This window comes from Pantherophis guttatus, chromosome 1 (genome assembly GCF_059756535.1).
Source record: "Pantherophis guttatus breed Tessera chromosome 1, ASM5975653v1, whole genome shotgun sequence".
NCBI classification, from domain to species: domain Eukaryota; kingdom Metazoa; phylum Chordata; class Lepidosauria; order Squamata; family Colubridae; genus Pantherophis; species Pantherophis guttatus.
The window spans coordinates 290,887,557-290,902,017 of record NC_142063.1 but is presented as its reverse complement, the minus strand read 5'-3'; the positions used below and the strand labels follow the sequence as shown (position 1 = coordinate 290,902,017).

Genomic DNA, 14,461 nt, shown 5'->3' with positions numbered 1-14,461 from the left:
GCACCCCGCAAACGAGGGGCCTAGGGGTCGACCTCTGTCCTCCTAACAACACCGACTGTGACCGACCAGAGAGATAGGAGGAGAACCACCGTAACACGGTGCCTCCCACTCCCAGCTCCCTTTGTCGTCCCAGAAGGATACCATGGTCAATGGTATCGAAAGCTGCTGAGAGGTCAAGTAGCACTAAGATGGAGGAATGATCCCCATCTCGGGCTCGCCAGAGATCATCCATCAGCGTGACCTAAGCCTGTAGCCAGGCCTGAAGCCAGACTGAAAAGGGTCTAGAATCTAGACTCTAGATAATCCGTTTCCTCCAATGACCGCAGGAGCTGAAGTGCCACCACTTTCTCTACAATCTTTCCCACAAAGGGTAGGTTGGAGACTGGACGAAAGTTCTTTAATTCTGCTGGATCCAGGGAAGGCTTCTTGAGGAGGGGCCTTACAACCGCTTCCTTTAATGGTTGCGGGAAGGCCCCTTCCCTCAAGGACGCATTAACTAAAGCCTGGAGCCAGCCTCGTGTCACCTCCCTGCTGGCCAAAACCAGCCAGGAGGGGCACGGGTCCAACAAACAAGTGGAGGAACTCATCGCTCCTACAGCCTTGCCCACTTCCTCAGGAGTCACAGGCTCAAACTCATCCCACACAATGGGACTAAGACCTGCCCCCATTATCTCAGTCGAAATTGCCCAATCAGAGTCCAGGTCCATCCGAATCTGAGCGACTTTATCCAACAGAAACTGCACAAACTCCTCAGCTTTACCCTGCAAGGGCTCCTCCACTCCCCCTACATTAAGGAGGGAGCGAGTCACCCTAAATAGGGCGGCTGGGCGCGAATCAGTGGATGCAATAAATGTGGAAAAATGTGAGCATTTTGCCGCCCGTATCGCCACTAAATAAGTCCTAATAAAGGCTTTTAAGAGTGTTCAGTTATTCAGTTTCTCTATGGGGCTACAAGGTTATCTTCATCCTTTTATTGCATGTGGCAGGTATTTATTATTACTTTTTGCAGGTGTTCCTGGCACAGGTGATCAAAGTTAAGTTAATAAAACATTCTGAGTTAATTTAGAATGCTGGTGCATAACATTAAACCAGTATTATATTACTAGGCCCACAAGACAAGCCTTAGGTTTGCATAATTATCATTACTATATTCAGTTATGATAGATAAGACTTTTTTGAAATAAGGGAGACAAACTATTTTGTTCAGATTTTTTCCCAAGAAATCCTTGATGTGAACTGAAAACAATGTATCAACCTAATTTTTTATTTTCTTTGTAGATTAATTTCTGAAATCAGTGTTGTAATACCCACAGTTTGAATATGTTAACATGATGACAACCTATAATCATCTTCTATTCAGTGAAAAAAAATATTTTGTAAAGCCTTAGGTAGGTTTTTTTACATTCGGGTGGCCCGTGAGACATCTGTTCCAGTGTAACACTGCAAATAATGAAATCTTAAACAACAAAAACTTGGATCTATAGGAATTGAGGGGTGAGGTTCCAGAACCTATGATTCTCTTCTTCCTCCCACAAGCACCTTTTCTCTCTTTCTTCTGTTGTGGTTGTCTGTGTAATATACCTGAATTTTCCCTTTGCATAAGATGTCTCTGGGTCTGTCCAGTTAAGAGGTTCCATGTGACTTTCCTGCAGTACTGACTGATAACAGAAGGAATCACCTTACTCACAGCTAGCCTGTCATGCTAATTTGTCTACTCTAAGTTCTTTTACAATTCTGGGGGAGAGGCTTCTTGATCACATCACTGGACACTATTGCTATCCATAGACTGATTGTGCAATGCTTAATTACCACAAGTGTTCAATGAGCAGTTAGTGTTCGGCAGCAAAATTAAGAACTGGCTGAGAGTAGTAGTGCACACAGTACTGATGTCTAGTGGCACATCTGAACAGCTCACCCACCAGAGCTGTACAGAGACCCCAGTATATGTGGCATGAGCAATCTGATTTTTTCCACTGTCAGCCAAACAAATCACTTGGAAGAAGGCAGCCAGCTGTTGTGACAAAGCAAAATGGAGCCCCACAACTGGCAAGTTCAACCATGACCAAGTGAAAAGACCTACAACTTACAATCACATGGAAGCCCACAAGCCAATGATATTCATAGTCTAGGAGGAGGAAGAGGAGGAGGATCAGCAGCAGCAGCAAATATGGATATGTAGACAATCTAGTCCAGGGGTATCAAACTGGTGGCCCGAACAGGCCAGATAAGTCATGCACAGGCCACGCCCACCCCAGTTCCGCAAAGGGAAAAACGTCACGATATGTCACATGAACTATTTCAAAGACAAAGGAACTGGGAAGAAATTCTTCCAGTTAACAGCACGTTGTAAGAATTCAATTATGGGTAGGTATGGATAGTTGAGTGGACACAACTCAGTTGTTCCTTCCCTACTCTCGCCCTCCACAACACACCCACTCTCAAGAGTGTCTACAAGATATGGGACTTCCGGTTTGCTGCTGGCCGCCGCTAGACGCTCCTTTGGGATCGTCAGCTTCCTTTGCCTGTCAGAGCCGCCTTCACAGCGGAATGGCGGCTCGAAAAAACTCCGTTTCCATGAGGAAATGGAGATAGAGCCGGCAGGGGTGGGTAGAACTCTCCGCAGAGCCCCAAAAGTTTTATTTTTACTTTTGGGACGGAGCGGATGAGATGCCCCATATCCCCAGCCGCTGCTCCGGGCTTTGGGAGACCTCTGCCAATGCAGAGCCAGGCGTGAAGAGCAAGCCTGCGAATTTAACAGATTACTAAAAGAAAATGTGAGCTGGACCTGTAATATTGAAACGCAAGTATTTTACTTATCTTCTAAAAAATTTATTTAAAAGAGTGTCTACAAGATATGAATGAATAAAGATCATGTTGCCACAACTGTGTAATTAAAGCTCTACCAGATTTCCTTTTTTTTTTGGTATGTTGCATGTGCAATTAATATAAGAAATAAGAACAGTAGAGCTTTTAATGGCCATGTTGACTTTTTCAAACACAAACCCCATGAACATCCCTGTATATGCTATGACGTTTCTGCTGACTTGCCCCTGGCACTTTGCATCTCTACCACCTTTTCTGAGGACTTCGCTTCTCCTGACTTTAAACCAAGGATGACTATTTCTCTTCTTAGTTCCAAATGATTTCTTTCAGTTTTTTTCTCTTGCCTCATTAATTAAAATGTACTTAAAATATGCCTAGTATTTATTTCAAATATTTGCCAGAAATCTGCAATTGCTGGAATTCAGCAGGTTATAAATATGGCCATTAAATATATAAATGAATAAATAACTTATTTTTATACAAGCATCTTTCCTTTGAATAATTCAAGATGGTATATATATATGTACATGTACATACATACATACATATATATATACTCATACACACCATCTTTAATTTTATATATCCACACATACATACACAAACACACATACATATATATCCAGCTTCCCATTTATTCTAACAACCTACAGAATAGGCTGTGTTACAGTACTAAATCACTAAGTGCTTAATAGCTGACTGAATTTGGATCTCTTGTAAACATCATTATTCAAATTTATCAAGCTTTATCAGGTTACATAAGCAAAAAAGAAAAAAAAAGCAGGTTCCTCCCAAAATTTCAACACAAGGAGGAGCAAAGGAAAGAAATGCAAAATAGAGAGGTTTATGTAAAAAAAAAAAGCAGCTTTTGTTTCATGCATACATGTTTTGGGTGAGGAGTTCAACAAAGGTTAAGAAGAGAAATTATTTTACACACACACTCATACTCATATATAAAAGATGAGAACAGCTTCTGTATGGGAATTTGGAGTAGCAAGGTAGAAAAGACAGAGTGATTAAATAGAGAGAATGCTTCAGCAGTACAAGTCACAGTGAGATGGACGGATATGATATGAAACAATGACAGAAAAATAAGAATGGGTTCAGGTGTAGAGATAAAAGCAAAGCATTTGTGACAGACATAAAAGGCGCTAAACAACCAGGACAACTTTTAAGAAAAACATATTTTGATTTGAATTGAGTGAATAGCTTTAGGCGAAAAAAAGATAAACTGAGAGGATTGAGATTTTAAAAAATGGTTCTGATCAAACATGCTGAGACTTGCATGAAAAAGTACTTCAATCGTTTATATAATCCTTCCATGCAGAATGCACATGAAAATGGGACTGCTGAATTTTATTAAATCATCTGCAAATTTCATTAATCTGATAGATTAAAAACACTGCTTCAGCAACTCTGTCCAAAACTGGAAATACTATTTCCAAACCCATATTGACTCATAGGTATTTCTGCAGACAATAGATGAGTGACTCACATCGGTAAATTCCTGGAACTACCAATAGACCCTTTGCTTAGTCATCTATTAAGGGATGCTCAATGTGTAAGCTTTGCAAGCCGCGATAAAGGAATCTATCTGCATATTGGCTGAAAAAAACCCCATTCCAAGTAACCCAAATCTAGACTCTAAAAATAACTTCACATTATGTGAGTCACCTCACCAACAGGTTTACACAAGTCCTGTGCCGAACCGTGATATCTCATCAGAAAAACTTAATTTTATTGCAATTCTAAGAACATAAAGGAAAAAGACAGGTTTTAAGAAATAGAAATGCTTTTCTGGTAGTATTTTCTGCAAATCTATTACACTTAACATTTCTCAACAGTTAAATTTGGACCCATCTTGACAACTTTTTGAATAGAATGATATAAATCTAGGATACTTTAAGAGACCACATTCTCCATACCAGCCTACACAAGTTCTAAGATCTCCAGAGTGATTAACTGGAATTGGAGTTCATGAAACAAAAGACATCCTTTTGTTTAGCCATCCTTGTGGCTAAATTTAAACTGTGGAATTTTTAAGCAGATCCAACAATTCTTGGATATCTTTCTATATCTGCATAAACTTTATAGTTAAAAGAAAATACCATGTTTCCCCGAAAATAAGACCCTGTCGTATATTTTTTTGAACTCTGAAATAAGCACTTGGCCTTATTTTTGGGGTGGTCTTATTATTTTGGAGCATGTGGAGCAAGACGGGGCTCCTCTTGCTGTCTTACCTGATTTCCAGCTGTCTCCCTAACCCTAACCAGAGGAAATGGCGGGGACCGGCTGCGCATGCGTTTAAATATTTTTGGGAAGGGCTTATTTTTTTGGGGGGGGGGGCTTACTTTAGTGCATGGGCTCAAAAGCCCGATTGGGCTTATTATCAGGGGATGTCTTATTTTCAGGGAAACAGGGTAGAAGTAAGGATTCAGGGAAAACTAGGAATCAACTAAATGGACATAATGCAATAAGATTAGAAAGAACTTGTGGTAACTACCCAGTTGTTGCAGAGATGCAGAAAGCTCTAAATAGCAACATTTTACCTGCAATTTTGTTGTAGAGTTGGTAAGATATACATTGAGGGAGATGGGCAGTTTAGAAATACAAAATATAAATATAAATAAATAAACATATCTTATCTATGTACATAGTGTCTATCAAGGTCAAAAGCCTACAAAAGATCCTACAAAATTTCATTAATAAACTATTATATTCCAGCCAGCAATTTTTGGAGCAATTTCAAACAATAACTTTTGGGTTTAGAATGACAGCACATCAGGGTCACAATACACAAGAATCATGGATTATAAAACTGACAGTGTTTTATAATAATTTATAGCTGCATGCCTTAGGATGCCCAATGGGCAATATACAGAAATGCTGCTTGAAACTAACCCAGATTGTATTATAAAAGCAGCTATATGTATATTATTAAAAAGAAAAGTAACGGAATAGAAAAGTTGGTGGCACCTTGTTAAACTACTAAAAGAAAAGGAGGAAACATAAAGTTTCTGGTATGCTATTAATGGTCTATCTGTTCTGCTTTCTATTACAATAACTGCACAGGATTCATATTCTCTCCTACTTATAATCTGGAATTGTTTTCCGTCTTTATAAATCTCACATTTTTAAGATTACCTTTATTCAAGGCAAATATATAAGATGATAAAAACAGAAGCAGAAAATGAGAAGAAATGTGTTTGTTATTACTGCAATTTTCCTGTATAGCACATTACAGTAGAGCTACATATTTCAAAGTATGACTATTACATATAGAGGCAATTACTCATCAAACCACAATACTGAAAGATCTGTCTATAATATTTTTTTTCTTATATTTTTATTTTTTATGACTGCATACCTAATAGGAATTTGGGAGTAAGCCCTGTTGCAATAAATAATAGAACAAAGAACAACCTGACCAGTTGCTGAGGTGAGAAACCAAGGGAGACATATTTGTGGGCTTCTAGAGACAAATGTACTCCTCTTTGTATGAAAGATGATATTTGAGAACTTTTTTTTAATCCAGGAGTATTTTCTGTGTAAATAAAAGAAAGGCAGAATTCATTTAGACGTAATTATAGCTATACAGAAAAGGAATAAATAAGTTGTGAGGAACCTGTGGCTATACTAGATAAAAGCAGTCTTACATAGGCCAAGGCTATCTTGCCCTATGTATTTTGCTTCTCACATTTGAGGTGTTTACCAGCAAAACTGAGACATAATCCCTTTTTATCAATGTTGTCCTGCAGCTGTTGTGTGTGCATGTGTGTGTCTCTAAGTCAGTTTTGACTCATGGTGATTGTCTGGACTAGGATCTGCGGTTTTCCTGGCAAGATTTCAGAAGTGGTTTGCCATTGCCTCTTCCCTAAGAGTAAGAGAGAGACTGGCCCAAATTTACCCAATTGACTTGGTAGGTTTTTCTCCTGGTTTCTATCCTGCCTCCCCCCCCAACACCCCCCCCCCCGCATCACTTTATATGTAAATTAATTTTATTTACCATTTGGCTGACTGATTACCCTTCCAACATTTGGCTTTACTATTTATCTTTACTCTTTGGTTCACAAATTCTAAATCTACCTCTTTTCTATAAAAACAAGCTGGTGAGGACAGGAAAGACAGAAATGTTATATAAACAGGGAAGAGATGTCTCTAATTTCCTCTCCTATTCCAGTTTCCCAGCCTTTTTGCTCCATAGGTCACATATTGCTGACTCTTACCAGTCCCACCCATCACAATAAATGCTGAGGAACACTAAGAACTGTTCTTTAGTAGGATGAACTTCAGGTCAGATTCCCCATCTCTGGATTAAGTTAAAAATTTGACTTCCTTTCAGCTGAGAGAAGTCAAAAGGACATACACCTTTAATGAAAGGTTAATGGGAAACCTCTCCCATTATAATAAATAGTATCTATTTTATAGAATTTGGAGGCGGATGGGAGCAATGTAACATTTTTCTATGTGTGTGAAAATCACACTGTGAAAGAAAACCGCTACTGAAACATTAAAAACTGGAGATATATGTATTAATGCTTCATATCAGGAGATAGAACCTTCATAAAATAATTAACTATTTAAGATGCTAATTACATGGTTAGTTCTCCTCACTTTTTCCTCAGCCTTGGAAACTTCCAATGGTGGTTTTTACAAGTGATAAAAAGTTGCTCCAACTCCTGTGTATCATTTACTTTAGTTACTTGCTATGAAAAACCTTAAGACAAATTGGACTGATATGCTGTACTTGGACAGATTGAAAGAGAAATACAGGTAGTCCTCAATTTACGACCACAAAATTAAGCCCAAAATTTCTGTTGCTCATGAGACATTTGTTAAGTGAATTTTGTTTCATTTTAGGATGTTTTTTGCCTCTTAAATGTTAAGTGAATCACTGCATAGTTGTTAAATGAATCTGGCTTCCTCATTGACTTTGCTTGTCAGAAGGTCTCCAAAGGTGATCACATGATCCCGAGACATTGCAATCATCATAAATATGAGTCAGTTGCCAAGTATCTGAATTTTGATCACATGACCATGGGGATGCTGCAAGCGTTTTAAGTGTGAAAAACTGTCATAAGTCACTTTTTTCAGACCCTCTGCACTCACACCTTGTTGGCCATCCCCAGAGCCTCCCCCACTGGCAGCAGCCACTCCAGTCCAACTGAACCAGCTAACTGTGCAAACCTCCCCACCATGCCTCACCTGGCAGCAGCCATTTACCTGCCTGCTGTCCTGCTTGCAAGGTGCCTGGAACTTGCAATTTCCTGCTGGCTTCCCCAGTAACTTTGGTTGTTGGAAGCTGGCAGGAAGATGTGAGAAGGTACCTCTTAACAATGGCAATGTGGTCTGAAGGAATTGCTGTCACTAAGTGATGCAGTCACAGGATGCTGCACTTTATTGTTGTGGTCTGCCAGCAGCCTGCGGAGCTGGCAGCGGAGTCGCACAGTGTGGAGGCTGGGGAGGAACATGGGCCAGTCCTGGAGTCTGGGGAAGGCCCAGACGAGGGCTCTGCATTGGAGGCAGAGATGGGGCCAGGGCCATCTGGGAGTGATGCGTGGACTCCGGAGCCTCCAGAGTCAGACAGCAGAGAGGCAGAGGAACAGGAGGAGCCTGTTCCTGGTGCGCACATGCGCAGAGCTGCCAGAAGGCACGAACAGTTAAAACAAAAGGGACGACTCAGGAGTAAGGCCTGGAGATGACTGGCCCCTCCCATAAGGCTTAGAAGAGGAGCAAAGGCATGTGGGCACTTTGCAGGAAAGCCACGTTGTTAACTCTGTTCCCAGTTGGCATCTCTGTTTGATTCTGGAATCCGTGTGGCTTTGCCAAGTAGGTCTTTGGCAGAGTGTCAAGGGAGATAAAGGTGATTATCCCGAAGGACTTTTTGCAACTAATTGGGACTCAGCTGTGAATGAACGTAATTCATAGCTGTTGCAATAAAAGAGATTTATGGAATTATTCGTGTGTTTTAATGACTCAGGAAGCCTAGGTCACAACATTTATGACTGCATTACTTAGTGATGGGAATTCTGGTCCCAATTACTGTCATTAACCAAGAACTGCCTATATGCCAGTAGAAGTATAGAACTATTAGATTTTAAGAAAAAAACAATCTTAAAAATTTTATATATGTGGGGCAGTGGATGAGGTCGGGGCCCAGTAAAATGGTATGTTGATATGGTAGAGAGGGCTAATTCAGGCAGTGTGAATTTATATTGTGATTGTGTGTTCTTTTTTGCTCTTATTATTATCTTGTGAGACATCAGTTGTTTTCTTGTAAACATAAATTATATAAATATTTTAAATATGTAACAATAATATTGAAAACTATAATTAGTTATATATGCATTTTAGACAGGCATTAAAAGCTGTTTTTGGTGTTCCTTTTATTAAGGAATTTCATGAGGCTTTTAACATAATTTAAAACGTAATATAAATCTATATCCCTATTTATTTTGGACATATAACAAAATGTGTGAAAGGAACCCATTAAATGAAATAATCATATAATGCTCAATATATAATAGAAAATATACTAAATTTGGATCTGCAGAAATGAATGTGGGTTATGAGCTCAAAGAACATCCCCATACAAAAATGCAAACATACATGCTTACAAACTTTAGGAAGGCCTAAATTGATTATCATACAATTGTTAACTCTTGTGAATACCCAGTTTGAGTTATCATTGAAGACAAATGGACCAATTCTATTGAATTCTATTTATTAGAGATACAGGCATGTCTGTTGTCGAAAGAAACTTAAGAATGTCGCCTCTTCCTACAGAGAAGGATTAACTTATAAAGTTAATTCTTGTTATCAGAGTCAAAAAAGAAAGACTTCTGTCCCAAACTCAACCATTTCGCAGTTTCTGCGCGCTTCCTATACTTTTCTATAATTTGGGCACAGAGTTACAGACAACTAGCAGAAACTGTCAGAATTTGGTGATTGTAGCCTACTGAGATGCCTGCTGCTGTTCTCTTCCTTAAGGCTTCTTCCTTTTTTGACCCCAAACATGAAAAAGCGACTGCAACTAATATAATTACACATAAGCAAATGCAGTAAGACCAAGCAAGGAATAAGAAAAGCTTGCTATTAAATGTAGCTATAGTAATAACGCCTTCACCATCTCGAAACAGGGTGTATGACCAGCCATAATTACATTCGATCTCATTTTTTGCTAGAAATATTGCAATTTTGCTATACATCATACGGATATTTACTTTTAATGACTTTTATTTCATCTTCTTTGAAGTTTCAAGGCCTTTCCCCTAGTTCCCCTTTCCTTCTGCTGTACCAGTTTCTATGGCAACCTTTCTTAACTATGATTATTTACATCCGTATATGTTTCACTACAGAGACTAATTATGCCATGATGAACCCTTAAAAAGCCTGCATTAAACTTCTAAAGGATGAGCAGAATCAGTTATGAAATTTGCATTTGTGAAGACTTCAATAGAATACAGTCTACAGGTGAGAAATGGGATACTGATGTTGGTATGCTGGTGAAGGAACCACTCTGAGGAAGCTATAATTGAACAAAAAAAATATTTTAGGGTTCCTTCCACTAAAAACAGCTATGGAAAACTAACTGCTAACTAGGAAGTAACTCTAAATTTACTCCAGAAGTTATTTGTTTGTATACCATGCTTCCCTGAAAATAATATTTTCTTTTGAGCTTGAAAATAAGCACTCGGGCTTATTTTTGGGGAGGTCTTATTTTTAAGTGCAGGAGGGGGTGAGCCGACGGGAGTGGGAGCGCTAGATAGATGATGATGATGAAGATAGACAGACAGACAGACAGTTTATGTGTGTTTGTGATTATATGCAGATTTTAGTATGTTGCTTTCTCTGTGCTTAAATTTGTAACTAGATGGGTTTTTTTTTTGTAATGAACCTGCTGGGTAGGTATGTATCTATTTGTAATGTAACTATTGGGGTTGTACACTCTGTTCAGAATGTGTAGGGAAGATAATTCAGAAAATCACACCAAACTAAACTGAAATAGAGCAAAAAAAAAAAAAAAAAAGAGTTCTTGGAACTTCACGCTTTACATGACTAAAACAGTCCAAAACACTCTCAGAAGCATGGATTGGAATGACTACTCTAATTATAGGACAACACAAATGGATTTGGCTCTTCAAAGAAGCTGAGATTTGGGGAGGAATGTTTGTGACAATCAGCTTTATACTGAAAATCATATACTCATCTTTGTACCACTGCCCTGCATATGTTAACCAGATGGCTAGCTCTTACAGAGATCAAGATAGTCATCAAATAATAAAAAAACACAAGTGAACCAAGAATAATTTGTGAAATCTGTATTTATGTCACTTAGTCCAAAAGTATTATACCAGTGTAAAATAACAATAATAATGTGTGGCAAAGTATTTTTGCCAGCAGTTATACTGATGTTTTCCCATGAAATTGAATGTTTGCATTAGTATTCAGAAATTTATCAGAAATTCTTGACTCAGTAAAATTATTGAAAATTATTGTTAGGTTAATAGTTGACACATAGTTCACTTCAATTGCAGAATGGATAAAACAGTATGATATTATATGAAATTACCACATTCCATTACCACATTCATTATAAAAACATATATGGCTTATGTTAATTCCATAATTAAATTTAAATCAGATTAACAGCTAGAAGAAGAAATGTAAGAAATGTGTCCTGATAAAATAAACCCTTTTTGAAGAATATTTTTATTACTAGAGCCCATCATAAAACTATTCTACAACTGTCAACAATAATTGACTAAAATTATTTTTCTCCATCAAACAAAACATTCAAGCGATCCAGAGAGAACTGCAATAAGACTTTAATTTTTAGGGTACCATAAGCAGGGAATTACACCAAACTGTTAACAAATATGGACTGAATGCTAATGAACTTGAAGAACAGCCAAATTTGTTTGTATGATTGGCTCAAGCCATATGCCCTAGAATAACATTCTTTTGAAGAGACTAGCTGGTATTGAGAGACCACTATCAATTAACAGAAACTGGTCATGTAGGGTGATTCCAACTGTCCTTCATCCTTTGAAAAATCTGCTGGGAATTATTGCAGGATGTTTTACATCAGATTTCTGGTATTTAAGCAGAGAGGAAGCTATGAAAACCCAATATTTTGGATTTTATAACTCAATTTTTTAACTCACTTTGTAATAATCAATTTCAAATACATATCTTTTATCTGCAAATTAAAAATTAAGCAACTAACATACAAATATGAACAGCTTTAAAAGGGAAATTATTCCTCAGCACATTGTTTTATTTTTCTACATTTCTGAACCACTTATTCTCTTTCAAAGAGAGATCATTTAACTATTTATAGTTAATATTCTATCATCTGATGGAATTCAGATGAAGACATTGATTTTGCATAAAAGTAAAAAAAAAACATATCTGAATAATGTAACTTTTGTTCATGTGTTTTCATGTTACGCTTTTGTGTTTTTTCTAATAAGAAAAAATAGAGAAAATTAATATTCTTTTCTGATTACACTTCACGTGTGATTAAATATTTAGAATTACAAGTCTATTAGAAATGAAAGATAAGATCAACTCAAATTACAAAAAAAACAAAGTACAGTATTTTTTCCACCATAAGATGCACTCCCCCTGCCCCCAAAAGTGGGTGGAAATGTCTGTGCATCTTATAGAGCAAATATTGCGGCAGGGCTGTCACCACTGGTGCTGTTCACTGCCACTGGGGAACGCTGGAGCCTTCACTGCCAACCAAATGGTGGTGGCGATCGGCAGCAAAGATTGGCGGCTGCCCTGATCCCCGCCGCCTAGAACAGCTGACCAGTGGTATTCCGGGAGGCCAATCCAACTGCCAATCAACTGCTCAGCAGTGAAGGCTCCAGTGTTTCCCTGCAGCAGCAGCAACTAAACTCAGTTGACTGGTGGTAGGTGAAATGGAGAGGAGCCCTGACGAGCCACGTGCTGGGGCTGCGATAACGTGCTGAAGCTGACCAAGCTATTTGCTGCAAGGATGCTAGCCAGATGAATACTGGATGGTATTCCCCCACACACCTAGGGTTGTTACTACTGGATTAGATCCGAAGGTCGGACCTTTTGAGAGCTTCGGATGTCCCCCTCTTGTTTTCCTCCTGTAAAGCTATTGTGTGTCTTATGATACAGTGTGTTTTATAGTGTGAAAAATATGGTAGATGTTTCAGTGGTTTTCTATGCATTATTTTTCATAACTCAATACAGATTCCCTTGGGTTATTCAACAAAGCTAGTAATGCATCAGCTAGTTTGAGTAAGTTAATCAGTGGCGACAATTCAATTGTAATAATTTCTCTCAATAAGTAACTTTAGAATTAATTAAATAGAAAGACAAAAGTATTATTTAGATTTTAAAAACATGGATAATTAAATATTGATTGTTGACTTTCCTGGAGCACAGTAATTTCAAGTTTAATGACAAACTATTTGAAAGTTTTCAAACTTCAAAATTCCTTATGCAGAAATAAACTACTATGTATAGAAATTTTAAATTAGTTTTCTGCATTGCTATATAAGTAAAAGAAAATCCCAGCTAAGAAACCTGGAAGATGAGGACAGATTCGGTCAATCTCTTGAAGATATACTAACTAAAGAGTTGCCTGACTATAAACTGCATTGACAAGTCTCAAGTGTGCTTCCTTTCTCCTTTCTAATTCACTTTTATTAGAAAGGAGGGTACTGGACATTTTCGGTGCGAATATTCCAAATATAAGAAGTGAACTTTTAAAAGACGTTTACATGCAATGATATATAGTAAGGAACATCTTCTAATCATCTGCTCTCTGAAGCAACAAAGATAAAAAGTGGATGACTAGATCAGGGATGGGCACTTAATTTTTGCAGGGGAAACTGGGACTGTTGTGGAGGCGGTCCTTCCCGCCACAAACCAGAGACAGCTAAAAGGTTGGAGGTGTCCCACAGGCCATAAAATACGCAGGTCTGAGCTAGAATAAGAGTTATTACTGCTCATAAATTCAAATAATAAATTGTTGCATTTGAACAATTTGTGTAGTGGGAATTAGGATTATAAATTGTAGAAGAATTTTGAGAGTAATAAAGAACAGTAATCCTGGTTACAAAATAACCTTGGAAAACATACTTTGCTGAAAGCATATTTTCAATAAGCCTCAATACTGGTATTGGAAACAATTAACATATAAAACACTGCCAATGAATATGGTGATCTCCAAGACTACAGAGATTCAGTAGATTTAAGTGAGAAATCTCATCTATCACAGAATCATTTGCTATCTGATACTGTATTTCAGGACTATTTAGCTGCACTATTGCAGGTACTTTAAATTACACATCTACTAAGGTTTGAAACCTTTCTGTAAGAATTTAGTTATGAACAGGAAATGGAACTATTCAAAATTATTTCAAACTACAGTACCACAATAGTTATTTACTAATATGATTTATGTGATATTCTATTGACAGACAACTCAAAGCAACTAACAACTTAATAAACAAATAGGATAAACAAGTGTCTCACACTGGTAAGTGACCTGGGGAGAAAACAAACAATGCAGGCCAATTATGAGACCATCTTCCAACGATAGTCTTCTTGATGTCATTGGTACCACTGATGCAGATGAGAAGGCAGAAAGGAT

The 14,461-nt window shown here is 37.9% G+C and overlaps 1 protein-coding gene across 5 annotated transcripts in view; it reads right to left on the bottom strand.

Annotated features, from left to right (window-relative positions):
* The window catches only part of BABAM2 (BRISC and BRCA1 A complex member 2), a 145,340-nt gene that overhangs the window by 29,711 nt on the left and 101,168 nt on the right, over positions 1-14,461 (bottom strand). The gene's annotated exons all lie outside the window — the stretch shown is intronic.